Below are 15594 nucleotides of genomic sequence, written 5' to 3' on the forward strand. Positions count from 1 at the left end.
TTTCACATTTATTTTATTTTCTGGGGGGTATGGGGGGGTTATAAAAAGCGCACCTTGATAGATTTTAGCACTTTGTATGCTTTTCATTAAAACAAATTGAACAGTGATTATTGTGAGAGTATAAAACAATTAATAGTTATTAAGATGTAAAAATATATGTGTGAAATGCCTTAAAAACTATACTACAGATGCAGGACTACGCCTTGAAGAAAAACAAGTGTTTCCTATGTAACAGACAATAGCAGGATGCCAGACTGAAGGAAACGGCCGGGCGGAAAACCATATTCTGCTCTTAAAAGGTCGTTGTTATTTCTGTGTCTTATAAGATTCATCAGTTTGATGTGAAGGTTCAAGAATACTCACCCTTTTTAGTTCTGGTAAGATTCATTGTTTGTATTTGTTATATTTTGACATATTGCTTTCTATGTCTGTTGTTGAAAAAAAATGTGTACAATAATATTTAAATTAGCCACTGAAGGATTTAGAGTTAACAGTATTTGTGCTGGTAGGAATTCGAGAAAGCCTTTTAAATTCAGAGGGTCATTCTTTTTGGCTATTGGAACTTGAGAATCGCTCTGGACTATTCTTTTTGTGCTTGTGTATTTATTGTGGGAATTCACTATCCCACGTCTAGCTGCAGTCTTATTTTTCATATATTCTCTTTTGCTATGTTTTTAGCGCCTGATATAATAGTTTTTGTATTGGTTGTACAAAATTAATTAGAAAAAAAAAAAAAAAAAAGACAAATTACACATTGTGCATATTTTTTTCGTTTTTGGTTTTGTTTCTCTGTTACTACCTGTGAGTGAGAGACAGAGAATGGAATGTCTTCCCATTCCTATTCTGGGTAAAAGACTTCAGTGTGTTGAGAAAGGGAGGGGGGATATGAGCAGAGGGGGAATGAAGTTGAAGATTCTCTCCCCAGTTTGTTCATAGTGAAATAGAAGGACTTATTTGACAATATATGTAGTTGATAGAAAAGAGGTTTTCACGTGTGATTCTGTAATTCAAGGCTAATTGAAATATCACTGGAGTGGTAACAACACATTGAAGCTAATTGAATGCTGGGACTTGTAGTTCCACAACTGTATGCTGTAACATATCAGTTATATTTAGCTTTTTCTTCCTCTTTTAGCAAGAAATAGAGTGTTTTGTGGATTACTGAAAGAATAATCGTTTCTGCTTTTCCATTTTTAAACTTATATTAGTATAATTTTACTACATTTATGGATATTGATTTGAAGGGATTTTTGTTAGTAATTTGACTTGTGGTACAATGTTAGGATTCCAGCTAGGTCGTTTAGGTCTATTGTAGATGTAAATGATTTCTTTTTTGGTGTTTTCTCTATGGATAATTGTATGCCTGCTGAAAGTATATTCAGTTGAGAGAATGTTAGGTGAACATTTGTGTGTGATTTAATGTCAGACCCCTAGACCAGGTGAATTGAAACCAAAGGAACCTCCTGCCCCACCCGCATACAACGATATGTCGGATTCAGTGACACAGGCTATTTCACAGAGTCAAATAAATGAAGTAGCTGGTCCTGCTGAAGTAGCAGAAAGAAAGAAAAAACAAAACTGTAGGTTCTGGGGACTTGTGGTTACAGAGGTGTTTAATACATTGTACACAATTACTAGAACAGGCTCCAGTAGCTGTTGAATAAAAACAAGACACTCTTCTAATATGTAGATAACTTATTGCCATGTTGCCAAACGATTGAGGGGTGTCAGAAAGAGTCTACATCATTAATTAACCTTTTAGGGCAGCAAAATTGCAAGGTATCACCCACAAAAATACAAGCAGCGCAGAGTAAGGTAATATTTTTAGGACATTGCATCTCACAAGGTACCAGACACCTCACACAGGACAGGATAACTGCAATCCAGCAGGTAAAGCCACAACAGAACACCAAGGAATTAAGGGCATTCCTAGGTGTGGTAGGGTACTGCAGGGAATGGATTGCCGGATGATCCCTCCTAATGCAACCCCTCTATGATTTTCTTAGTGAGGTAAAAGTGTCCAGGATATATTTAACTGAATCACAACTAACATCGTTTGAAACATTAAAACAAGCCATCATCATGATCATCATTTATTTATATAGCGCCAACATATTCCGTAGCGCTTTACAATTGGGGACAAACATAATAAACTAATAAACAAACTGGGTAAATCAGACAAAGAGGTGAGAAGGCCCTGCTCGCAAGCTTACAATCTATGGGACAATGGGAGATTGACACATGAGGTTAAGTCTACATTTTGCATTTTGGCCCAGCCAGACTGCAAAGGTAAAAGTGACTCATAAGCTAAATGAACCCGTCAAACAACAATGTTGGTCAGGGGGTAGTTGTCTTGTGTGAAATTGTGTAACAGGCTAAAGGTAGCAAGGTTAAGAGGGTGGGTGAGGAATATTATAAGCTTGTCTGAAGAGGTAGGTTTTCAGAGAACGCTTGAAAGTTTGTAGACCAAAGGAGAGTCTTACTGTGCGAGGGAGAGAATTCCATAGAGTGGGTGCAGCCCGAAAAAAGTACTGTAACCGGGAATGGGAGGATGTAATGAGGGTGGATGAGAGACGCAGATCTTGTGTAAAACGGAGTTGCCGAGTTGGGAGATATTTTGAGACAAGATGTATGTTGGTGCAGTTTTGTTGATGGCCTTGTAGGTTAGTAAAAGTATTTTATATTGGATTTGGTACAAAACAGGCAGCCAGTGTAGAGACATACAGAGTGATTCAACAGAGGAAGAACGATTTGCAAGGAAAATCCGTCTTGCCGCAGCGTGCAAAATAGATTGTAGAGGTTTGAGTCTGTTCTTGGGAAGACCAGTAAGGAGGGAATTGCAATAGTCAATGCGGGAGATGATGAGTCCATGAATTAAGGTTTTTGCAGTGTCTTGCGTGAGATATGTGCGAATTCTGTAAATGTTCTTTAGATGTATGTAGCAGGATTTAGATATAGAGTCAATGTGGGGAACAAAGGATAGGTGTGAGTCAAGGATTACACCTAGGCAGCTAGCTTGTGGGGTGGGATTTATGGTCATTGTGCAGGCACCAGCGTTAGGATTACCACAATATGATAAGCCATTTACCTTGTTCTGCAATGAATCTAAGGGACATGCACAAGGGGTCCTTTCACAGGTACACTCACAAAAACAGAGACCGCTGGCTTACTATTCATTACATCTAGATAGTATCATAAGAGGAGCCCCGTCCTGCATAAAGGCGGTGGTAGCCGCAGCCTTGCTAAAAGATAAAGTGGCAGACATAGTATTATACCACCCCTTGAATATACAGGTCCCCCATGCAGTTCCAGAAATACTAAACCAAGCAAGAACAAAGCATCTGTCCACAGCAAGGATCACTAAGTACGAGGTGTCATTATTAAGTCCCACACATGTAACAATTAAAAAGTGCACAGTTTGGAATTCTGCTACACTGTTCCCAGTTAAAGCAGATTCAACAGAAGGGAGAGAGGTGGATGTGGATCTACCCACCCTTGATGAATCAGAATGGGAGGAATGTATCAGTACCAGACAAAATACACACAAAAAATTTCCCTTTTCTGAGTCACTGTAACTCACCGGACCGTGAGTGCCTCTGCACTGGTGCGTGGCTCACTAGCCTTCCTGCCGACACCTATCCTGAACCGCGGCCGTCCGTCATCCTGATGGTCTGCGCATGCGCAGCTCCCAAGAACTCTTGTGACTGTTGCTTTTAATCCAAATTGGTTGATCAGGCAACTCCCTATTTAAGGCACCTGTGTGCCTTACCTCATTGCCTGATCTTGGAGTCTCATTCCCTGTGAGTCTCTGAAGGTGTTCCCTGTGTTCTACTAGTGTCTTCAGTTTCCTGCTGATTCCTGATCTACTCATCGCTGGTTTCCATACCCGCTACTTTCTCCTGTGTACTACTAGTGTCTTCAGTTCCTGTGGATTCCCTGTGCTACTCATCGCTTGTTTCCATACCTGCTACAGTCTCCTGTTTCCTGCTTGTGTCCTCAGCTGGACTCTGATTACCTGATCTACTCACCTGTGGTTCCTACACTCGTCTTTGCCGTCCAGCATCTCTGCAGTTCCTGCATCTCCCTGTGGACAGACTGTTCTACTGAATAGCGGTATGCCTATCTGTTATTGACTTTCTAAGTTTACTCTGCATATCCTCTAGGACAAGTTTCCACGCTCAGCAGCGGTATCCATACCCGCTATAGACTGTTATTGTTATGCTGCATACCTGTTTGGAATTAACTGCACTACTCAGTCGTTATATGCATAACTGGGATTGACTATCCATTATTGGCCTGCATATCTGTGCTGAGCAAGTCTCTACCAAGCAGCGCCACACATACCGTTATATAGACTTTGTTTGATACGCTGCATACCTATTGGGATCAAGTTCCTCTGTGCTCTCAGTGTCTGCATCCTATTATCTTTGTATGCTTCCACTCATCAACACTTGTACACATCCTCACCCATTAAGCAGTGGTACAACTTGCTATACGCAGACCACTGACTTCCCCGCTACCTACCTGCACCTGGACAAGTCTTCTCATTATAAGCAGTGGTACAACTTGCTATACGCAGATTACTGACTTCCCCGCTACCTACCTGCACCTGGACAAGTCTTCTCACCATAAGCAGTGGTAGAACTTGCTATACGCAGACCACTGACTTCCCTGCTACCTCCCTGCATCTACTCACGTCCATCCTGATCTCCGTGTTCAAATCTGCCTTTCCACTATATCAGCTAGTCGCTGATTCATTGACCAAAGATTGCTGCAAGTCACTGACTTTCCTATTATTTATTGGCATTCTCTCTCCATCTGCTGTGATATTTGTTCCGCTAGTCACCCCGCTACCAGAGGACCGTTGTGTGAACTTCACTACTCTAGTAAGCCCAGTCATCTGGTGAAATCCTGGGCAAGACTCCTAGTGCCCGTGACAGTAAGATCAGGCCATGACAGACCCAGGATCGGAACCAACAGCTAAAGAGATGCTGCAGTATCTGGTCACCCGAATCGAACAACAAGATGTTCGCCAACAACAGTTGTTGCAATTTTGTCAGGCTTTAGCCTCCCAAGGAACCCCTGTGCAAAATGTAGCAGCAACCGTTGAGCTTCCAGTATCTCCATCTCCTTCCCCAGTGCCATCCCAGGTGTCCATCACTTCCAAGCTTAACCTGCCTACTCCTTCTAAATATGATGGAGATCCCATAACCTGTAGGAGCTTTCTTAATCAATGCTCCGTTCATTTTGAACTTCAACCTCATAACTTCTCTACTCATCGTTCCAAAGTGGCCTACCTCATCTCTTTGTTTTCCGGACAGGCTCTCGCATGGGCCTCCCCTCTGTGGGAAAGAAATGACCCTTTATTGCAAGATAGTGCCAAGTTTATTTCTACATTTCGAAGTATTTTTGACGAACCTGGTCGTGTTATCTCTGCAGCTTCCAGTATCCTCCGACTACGCCAAGGATCTCGGAGTGTAGCTCAGTATGTCATATAATTTCGGATACTTGCCTCTGAACTTCAGTGGAACACTGAGGCATTGATCGCCGCCTTCTGGCAGGGGCTTTCCGATAAAATTAAAGACGCACTGACCTCTCAAGAGTTACCCTCCTCCTTGGATGATTTGATTTCTCTTTGCCATCGTGTAGACATGAGATTTCGTGAGAGAGATTCCGAGAGAATAACTTCCTGCAAAGCGCCTCTTCGCTCAGTATCTGAAGTTCGTCATTCTCCACCTCCAGTAGAACCTATGGAGCTAGGTCGCTCTAAACTAACATCTGAGGAGAGAGAACGAAGAGTGAACAATAGACTCTGTATCTATTGCGCTGACTCTACTGACATGCTGAACTCATGCTCTAGGAAGTCAGGAAATGCCAGGCCCTAACCAGTTCTGGAGAGGTAAGGTTAGGGTCCCTGGAGTCCTCTCCATGTTCTACGAATGTGAAAGTTTGTGCTTTTGATGTCACCATTTCCTTTGCTACCAAATCCTTTGTCTCTCAAGCACTTATAGATTCTGAAACTGCTGGAAATTTTATCTCTAGTTCCCTATTGAATCAATGGTCTCTACCAGTGATTTCCTTAAAGGTTCCCATTGCCGTTACTGCTATTGATGGATCACGTATAATTAATGGTCTCATTACTCAAAGTACGTCTCCACTGACTCTTCAAATTGGAGCCTTACACCAAGAAAAAATTTCTTTATTGATCCTTCCTGTTACTACCAGTCCCATCGTACTAGGCCTTCCATGGCTTCAACTTCATTCCCCTCAGATTGACTGGAACACTCCTCAAGTCACTTCCTGGGGTCCCGAATGTCGTCATCGTTGTCTCTCTCAAGTTGTTCCACTCAAAATACAGCAGTCGTTCATTTCACCATGTCCACCGTTCCTCCCTCCACAGTATGCTTACTTTGCAGATGTGTTCGATAAGGTTCAGTCAGAACGCCTTCCTCCTCATCGGGCATGGGATTGTCTGATTGACTTACAACCTGGCAAGAGTCCTCCTAAGGGCCGTGTGTATCCACTATCATTACCTGAGACTCAAGCAACATCTGAGTATATTAAGGAGAACCTCCAGCGAGGATTTATCCGACCTTCTACCTCTCCCGCTGGAGCGGGGTTCTTTTTCGTAAAGAAGAAAGATGGATCATTACGTCCCTGTATAGATTTTTGTGGACTCAATGCCATTACCATCAAAAATCGGTACCCTATTCCGTTAATTGCTGAACTTTTCGATCGCATTAAGGGAGCCCGGATCTTTACCAAGTTGGATCTTCGAGGTGCCTATAATTTAATCCGGATCAAGTCTGGAGACGAATGGAAGACAGCTTTTAACACCAGGGATGGCCATTATGAATATCTTGTTATGCCCTTCGGGTTGTGTAACGCCCCCGCTGTCTTCCAGGGTTTCGTGAATGAGATCTTCCGGGACTTGCTGTATGTCTGTGTCGTCGTCTATCTGGACGACATATTAATTTTTTCCCAGGATCTGCCCACTCATCATCAACATGTGGCAGAGGTCCTTTCCAGACTCCGAAGATATTCTTTATTTTGCAAACTAGAGAAATGTTCATTCGAGTTATCCCAGATTCCATTCCTGGGATACATTGTGTCCGGAGTCGGTCTTAAGATGGATCCAGAAAAGGTGAACGCTGTATTACGTTGGCCCCAGCCAACTACTCTCCGAGCAATCCAACGCTTTTTAGGATTTGCGAATTATTACAGACGCTTCATTCAAGGGTTTTCGTCCATTGCCTCTCCTATAGTGGACCTGACCCGCAAGGGGGCTAATACTAAACAGTGGTCCTCCGAGGCCCTTCAAGCGTTTCAGTCTCTCAAAGAGTCCTTCTCTTCTGCTCCTGTTCTTCGACAGCCTGATGTGACGCTTCCCTTCTTCCTAGAGGTAGACGCCTCTAATGTTGGCTTAGGGGCCATATTATCCCAAAGATCGGAGCAACAAAAAATCCATCCTTGTGCCTTTTATTCCCGAGGTCTTCTACCCGCGGAGAGGAATTATACCATCGGGGACATAAAAGCAGCATTAGAGGAATGGAGATATCTACTGGAGGGAGCTCGTCATCCTGTAACTATTTTTACGGATCACAAAAACCTGTCATATTTACAGTCAGCTCAATGTTTGAATCCCCGTCAAGCAAGATGGTCTCTTTTCTTTTCCCGTTTTGAACTTATTATAACCTTCAAACCGGCTGCCAAAAATAAAAAAGCAGACGCCCTGTCTCGGGCATTCGTGACGTCCTCAGACGTTGAAGATGGTCCTAACCATTCTATATTAGATCCCAAGTGTGTGTCTCTGGCCACTTCGTCTACCAAGGTGCTACCATTTGGGAGAACCCTCGTGCCTCCATCTCTTAGGAGGAAAATATTGTCTTGGTTCCACTCTTCACATTTTTCTGGACATTCGGGTGAACGCAAGACCTTAGAAATCCTTTCTCGGAGCTACTGGTGGCCCTCTATGAGGAAAGATGTCAAAGACTTTGTGGCCGCTTGTGAGGTGTGTTCCCAGTTTAAAACTCCCCGCAGAACACCAGCGGGATTACTACAACCACTACCCATTCCTTCCAAACCTTGGACCCATATTAGTATGGACTTTGTCACCGATCTTCCTCCAAGTAAAAAATGTAATACCATCTGGGTAGTGGTGGATCGATTTTCGAAAATGGCACATTTCGTTCCTTTGACCGGTTTACCTTCTTCATCTACTCTGGCTGATCATTTCATCAAAGAGATTTTCTGTATTCATGGATGTCCTTCTGAGATTGTTTCGGATAGGGGAGTGCAATTCGTTTCCAGATTCTGGCGAGCCCTTTGTAAAACCTTGGGTATTCGGTTATCACCCTCATCTTCCTACCATCCCCAATCAAACGGACAGACCGAGAGAGTCAATCAAGATCTTGAAACTTTCATTAGGATGTTCTCTTCAGCCAACCAAGACAACTGGGTAGATTTACTCCCATGGGCTGAATTCGGCCATAACAACATGTATCACGAGTCATCTTCAAGAAGTCCATACTTTGTGGTTTACGGTCACCATCCGTCTTTCCCGGAATTTCCTGCCCTCCCTCCCACCCAAGTTCCTGCTGTGGAGACTGTTTGACAGACCTTCAAAGATATCTGGTCTCAGGTCAAAACCTGTTTAAAAAAGACATCTGCCAGATACAAGTCCTTTGCGGATAAAAAGAGGCGGGCTATTCCACCACTAAAGATTGGAGATCGTGTATGGCTTTCTACCAAAAACATTCGCTTGAAGGTTCCATCTATTAAGTTTGCTCCTCGTTTCATTGGTCCATATAGGATCATTCAAGTGATAAATCCAGTCTGCTTCAAACTTCTACTACCCAAGAACCTTCGTATCTCCAACGCCTTCCATGTGTCATTACTCAAGCCTCTTATCATCAACCCTTTCTCTGTTCCAACTTCACCACCTCGGCCAGTTCAAGTTCATCAAGAGGAGGATCTTGAGATCACTCATATATTAGACGCAAAAATTTCGTGAGGAGTTCTTCGTTTCCTTGTTCACTGGAAGGGCTTTGGCCCAGAGAAGCGTTCCTGGATCCGGGCTGATGATCTCAACGCCCCAGCTCTTCCGAAAAAAAATTATTCGCAGAATCCGGGCAAACCCGGCTCCATGTGTTCTGTGCCCACCTTTAAAAGGGGGGGTACTGTCACTCACTGGACCGTGAGTGCCTCTGCGCTGGTGCGTGGCTCACTAGCCTTCCTGCCGGCACCTATCCTGAACCGCGGTCGTCCGCCATCCTGATGGTCTGCGCATGCGCAGCTCCCAAGAACTCTTGTGACTGTTGCTTTTAATCCAAATTGGTTGATCAGGCAACTCCCTATTTAAGGCACCTGTGTGCATTATCTCATTGCCTGATCTTGGAGTCTCATTCCCTGTGAGTCTCTGAAGGTGTTCCCTGTGTTCTACTAGTGTCTTCAGTTTCCTGCTGATTCCTGATCTACTCATCGCTGGTTTCCATACCCGCTACTTTCTCCTGTGTACTACTAGTGTCTTCAGTTCCTGTGGATTCCCTGTGCTACTCATCGCTTGTTTCCATACCTGCTACAGTCTCCTGTTTCCTGCTTGTGTCCTCAGCTGGACTCTGATTACCGGATCTACTCACCTGTGGTTCCTACACTCGTCTTTGCCGTCCAGCGTCTCTGCAGTTCCTGCATCTCCCTGTGGACAGACTGTTCTACTGAATAGCGGTATGCCTATCTGTTATTGACTTTCTAAGTTTACTCTGCATATCCTCTAGGACAAGTTTCCACGCTCAGCAGCGGCATCCATGCCCGCTATAGACTGTTATTGTTACGCTGCATACCTGTTTGGAATTAACTGCACTACTCAGTCGTTATATGCATAACTGGGATTGACTATCCATTATTGGCCTGCATATCTGTGCTGAGCAAGTCTCTACCAAGCAGCGCCACACATACCGTTATATAGACTTTGTTGGATACGCTGCATACCTATTGGGATCAAGTTCCTCTGTGCTCTCAGTGTCTGCATCCTATTATCTTTGTATGCTTCCACTCATCAACACTTGTACACATCCTCACCCATTAAGCAGTGGTACAACTTGCTATACGCAGACCACTGACTTCCCCGCTACCTACCAGCACCTGGACAAGTCTTCTCACTATAAGCAGTGGTACAACTTGCTATACGCAGACCACTGACTTCCCCGCTACCTACCTGCACCTGGACAAGTCTTCTCACCATAAGCAGTGGTACAACTTGCTATACGCAGACCACTGACTTTCCTGCTACCTCCCTGCATCTACTCACGTCCATCCTGATCTCCGTGTTCAAATCTGCCTTTCCACTATATCAGCTAGTCGCTGATTCATTGACCAAAGATTGCTGCAAGTCACTGACTTTCCTATTATTTATTGGCATTCTCTCTCCATCTGCTGTGATATTTGTTCCGCTAGTCACCCCGCTACCAGAGGACCGTTGTGTGAACTTCACTACTCTAGTAAGCCCAGTCATCTGGTGAAATCCTGGGCAAGACTCCTAGTGCCCGTGACAGTCACATGACTGTGCTGAACTAATGAAACTAGAAATGAAGGAGTTAGAAAATGTGACCGATGTCCCTATACCTAATGCAGATTGGAACTTATTTGTTGACGGTTCCAGGTATTATTATGAAGGGTCACCACACACAGGGTATGCTGTGACCACCCAGGAAGAGACTTTGATACAACAACCACTCCTACCTTTCTGCTCAGCGCAGGAGGCAGAGTTGCATGCACTCACTGAGGCATGTATAATGGCAGAAAACCAAACAGCTAACATATACACAGAGTCCAGGTACGCATATGGCGTGGCCCATGACTTTGGGCCAATATGGAATAGCAGGGATTTTGTGGGGTCAGCAGGAAAACCTATTAAGCATGCAGAACAGATAAGAGCTCTGTTTAGAGCTCTGCAGCTACCCAGGATGGTAGCTATATTGAAAGTCCAGGCACACACTAAAGAAAAGACTAGGGAGGCTATGGGAAATGCAAGGCAAATGCTGCTGCTAAACAGGCAGCCCTTATGCTCAGGGTGCAGGTCTGTCATGGGACGCAGGGTGAAAACCCTGAAGAGCCTCCTCAATAGACAAAAAAGCCTGGGAAAAGGAAGGTGCTACGTGTCAGGTAGGGCTCTGGAGAACAGATAATAAATATTGTCTGCCCAGAAGCCTATACCCTATGATGACTCAATTGGCACATGGGCTGGTCCACAATTCTAAAGAAGCTATGACCAATATTGTCTTAGGACATTGGATAGCACCAGGATTCAATGCAGATGCTACGGCATATGCAGCAGTCTGTGTGATATGCGGAAAATACAATCCAGGTCAGGTAGTGAAAACACCACAGAAGAACACACCAAAGCCATTGTACCCATTTCAGAGATTGTAAGATTGACTATATACAGCTACCTACAGATTGACTATATACAGCTAGGGTAGGAACATAGGAGTATGTCTTTGTGTGTACAGATCTATTCTCAAATTGGCCAGATATCTGGGCAGTGGCTAAGGCAACAGCTAAAAACACTGCCAAGAAACTGATAAGTTAAGTAATGCAAAATATAATGAAGGATATGGGGATACAGCAAGCCTTTCATACCCCCCTTTAGGCCTCAGGCAAGTGGAAAAGTGGAAAGATTGAATGGCACATTAAATATAAAAAAAATTCAGAAAATGATTGCAGAAACAGGAAAAAACCTGGGTAGATTTTTCTACCTTTAGCTCTATATTCAGTTAGAACAACACCAGGAAAGAAGCATAAGTTGTCCCCTTATAAAATATTGTTTGGGGGAGCCCCCAAGACAGGGTATTATTTTCCTCAGCAATTGCAACATAATTATGCAGATCTAACTGATTATTTATTACAGCTTACAAAGATAATGACTAATGTGCACTCTCAAGTTTTCTCCTCCATTCCAGATCCAAATAACGATGCCAGGAACGCATGACTTGCAACCAGGAGATTGGGTCGACCTAAAAAGGCAGGTGAGGAAAACTTTGGAACCCAGATTTGATGGTCCATATCAAGTGGTCTTGACCAGGCCCACTTCTGTTAAGTTAGGAGGAAGAGACACCTGGGTTCACGCGTCTCACTGCAAAAAAACTGACTGTGAAAATTGAAGCACCATGAATCCTTTTCTTGTGATAATGTGCATAGCACTAGTAACAGTAAATGACTAACAATGAACTAGTATATAGAAATATGTTTAATGTAGCTACGCAGTTATGAATTCAAACCGATGGATTGGGTGTGAAGTGTACAGAAAACTGGTGCATAGGAAGTTTTCAGACAAACAGTATACTGAGGACTGAGATAATGTGTAAATTCCTCATATTACCTGTCCCACTCTATGCCCAGGTTGGTGGAACACAATTATGGACCCCGCGGATAAAAGGGGAGTATATAGATGATAAAAACAACACATATAACTTAGGATTGTGTTCAAATACAGACAATGGAATAGTGTGCTCTCAAAACACTCAAGTTTATGAACCTTGTAAGCTAGAACATCAAACTAGTGTCTGTAATTGGGAGCTCCATGACTGGAGAAAAGATATGTTTATAGAAGTAGCACCACAAATAGTGTGCTTAGTAACCCATGATAAACAAACTATAGAAATGTATAACTTGACTAATCCATTTTCAGGATGTATCCAAAATGTTACTCATCTAATATGGAGAAATGAGACTTATATATATTCTATAAGGATAGGAAATACAATATATATATATATCAGCAATTTATCCCAATTAAACTACCCTCCTATAACTTGACTATTAATCTTCAGGGGATAATCAATGTTATAAACAACACCCAGCGCCTGGCAGAGCATTTGGCACAGGTAAACTATTCAGTTAATCATGCACAAATGCAGACAATAATAGAAGCACAGAAATTAAAATATGTAGCTCATCAATTAAAAGATAATCTGCAACACCATTTGTGGGATGTGTTCACAGGTAATTCCCCCACTGCAACAGGTATTTTTAAGGTAATGCTCCATCCAATACTGGTAATAATAGTGGTTTTGATCCTGTTGATTGTGTGGAATTGTTATTTGTCCTGTAAGTTTAGAAAAATGGTTAATCAGGCCATGACTCCGGTACCAACATATTTTAATCAAACTCAAAAAGTATGTACCTCATGTAAATGGAATAACCCCTATTAAGCAAAAATGACATGTGTATACTGCAGTGAAATACTGCTAGGGAAAGAATAAATGATGTGAGGATACTTTCTCTTGTGAATGATTAATTCTCTATCCACATGGAGACTTTAGGTCAAAATCTGGGTAAATGTAGCTTGAGAACCAGGTAGCCCTGTATCATGACATGATAGGAAGGCTCAGGAAACACATGTATATTTGTTCAATGTAATAAAAAGAGGGGATTGTGAGAGTATAAAACAATGAATAGTTACTAAGATGTACAAATATATGTATGAAATTCCTTAAAAACTATACTACAGATGCAGGACTACGCCTTGAAGAAAAACAAGTGTTTCCTATGTAACAGACAATAGCAGGATGCCAGACTGAAGGAAATGGCCGGGAGGAAAACCATGTAGTACTGAACAAAGGATGTTGCCTTATATGTATTATTGTTGCAAAGAAATATTTGCTGAGCTAAAGAGATTTCCTTATATGTACTTGTTGTTAACCAGTTAATGCTGGACCCTAGGTATAAATAAAGGGCCAGCCTGAAAAGACCCTCAGAGCTGATTTTGAAACTACAACACCTTGTTTGTGTTTCACTTCTTCACTCTCCTGTTGACAGTATTATACCAAATAGGAAATCAGGTTATCAGAGATCAATATTAGGGGCACCAAGCCTCGGTACCCCGACATTATCCACTCATAGACCATTGTACATAGTTTGTAGCACAACCTGAGGATCGCGCTACCATGCTACTGTAACTTATAGTTGTATGATTATTTATTGAATAACATTATTAGTAGTTTTCTCTCATTATGGTCTGTAACAAAGGGAGTGATTTGCAACAGGCATCTAAGAGACAAATCAGATATTTCGCTGACAGTATGCAGGGCAAGGCTGCAGACATTACAGACATACAGCAGTGTAACTAGTCCAATGATAAACAGGTGAAGGACAGAGACAAGACAAAGTTTAAGTATAAAGTGTGGGTTAACCTGCATGGTGGAGGTAAATGTGTTTTTTTTGCAGCTGACTGGGTGTGTCTGCAATGAGACAGATCAAATAGCTCCTGAAGAGACCTCTAAAGACCAGATGGGAGTGTCACCTGTCAATCAAGATAAGGCTGTGGGAGGAGTCTCAACTATAAAAACCTGTATTGTGCTAGTATACGGCGCATAGAATGCCAAACAGTGGCTGTTGAGCATACAGTAAAAATTCTAGTCTAGTTAGTGTTAGGTTTCCTTTTTTTATCCTGACAGAAGTATATGCTGTTTTATTGAGATGGAACAATAAAAGTACTGCTAAGGGTTCCCATGTCACAGATCACATACAAAAACATACAAATTTGAAATGATTAAACAGATTATTATTATCATTGATTGGTACGGCACCACAGTGCTATGCATTGCTGGACAGTGCAAAAAGCAGGACTTACATAAAAGAGGGACATACAAGTTAGACAAAATAAATGTAGACATGGAGACAAAGGGTAGGGAGGACACTGCTTATGAGAGAGCTTACATTCTAATTGGAAGATTCACAGCTGATACAACAGGAATGAGTGTGGCTCAGAGTGGACATTGGGACAGTTGTGAGCATAATTAGTGTAGGTAATATAGTGTATGTAATACAGTTGGGAGTAGGGTAAGATTGAATAACGAGATTGGTTTACAAAAGTGTTCAAAGATTTAAAGCCTGTGGGAGAGACTGATTTGGCATGTGGGGAATTTCATAAGAGAGTAGTGGCACGTGAGAAGTACTTTAGGTGGGAGTGAGAGGTGGTTATCAGAGGCTATGTGAGGTTTAGGTCAGAGGTAGATCTAAGAGCATGAAAAGGAAATTATTTTGAGATGCGATTTGATATGTATGAAGTGGTAGAGTTGTTGAGGGATTTTTAGGTAAAGGTGATTCATTTGATTTGGCTTTTGGGATACATGAGAAGCCAGTGTAGTAATTTACAATGTGGTGTGATAGATCTGGAGAGGCAAGAATGGAATATCAGTCTTAATGTGGCATTTAAGATGGATTGAAGCAGAGATAGATTGGTGAAGGGAATGCCAGATAGGAGGAGCTTGCAGTAGTCAAGGCAGGAGATTATGAGAGTTTTGGTAGCATCTTGAGTAAGAAAGGGGAGTATTCTGGCATAGACTTGAGCTAAGTGTTTGTCTGAGATTCTAGTTATGTGATGCATTAAGAAGTATTAGACCAGATACTGCCTATGAGCTTAATTTTAGGTGTATTTTACCTTTCCAGAAAATGTTTGAACAATGTAATTGCACAGCTACAATGCACCGTGCAGTCCTCTTTCACAGTTATCCAGACTTGGAATATCAGTTTGATTTTATATTTCTAACTGCATAATTTTATGTATATATAATATATATATATATACATATATAT

General features: G+C 42.3%; 1 long non-coding RNA gene across 1 annotated transcript; it reads left to right on the forward strand.

Annotated features, from left to right (window-relative positions):
- Window positions 1-272: 272 nt before the first annotated feature.
- LOC142152764 (uncharacterized) lies at window positions 273-13673 on the forward strand. The gene is made up of 2 exons (XR_012691387.1): window positions 273-377; window positions 11958-13673. It is a non-coding gene; the product is annotated as an uncharacterized LOC142152764 (long non-coding RNA).
- Window positions 13674-15594: the final 1921 nt, after the last annotated feature.

This window comes from Mixophyes fleayi, chromosome 4 (genome assembly GCF_038048845.1).
Source record: "Mixophyes fleayi isolate aMixFle1 chromosome 4, aMixFle1.hap1, whole genome shotgun sequence".
NCBI classification, from domain to species: Eukaryota; Metazoa; Chordata; class Amphibia; order Anura; family Limnodynastidae; genus Mixophyes; species Mixophyes fleayi.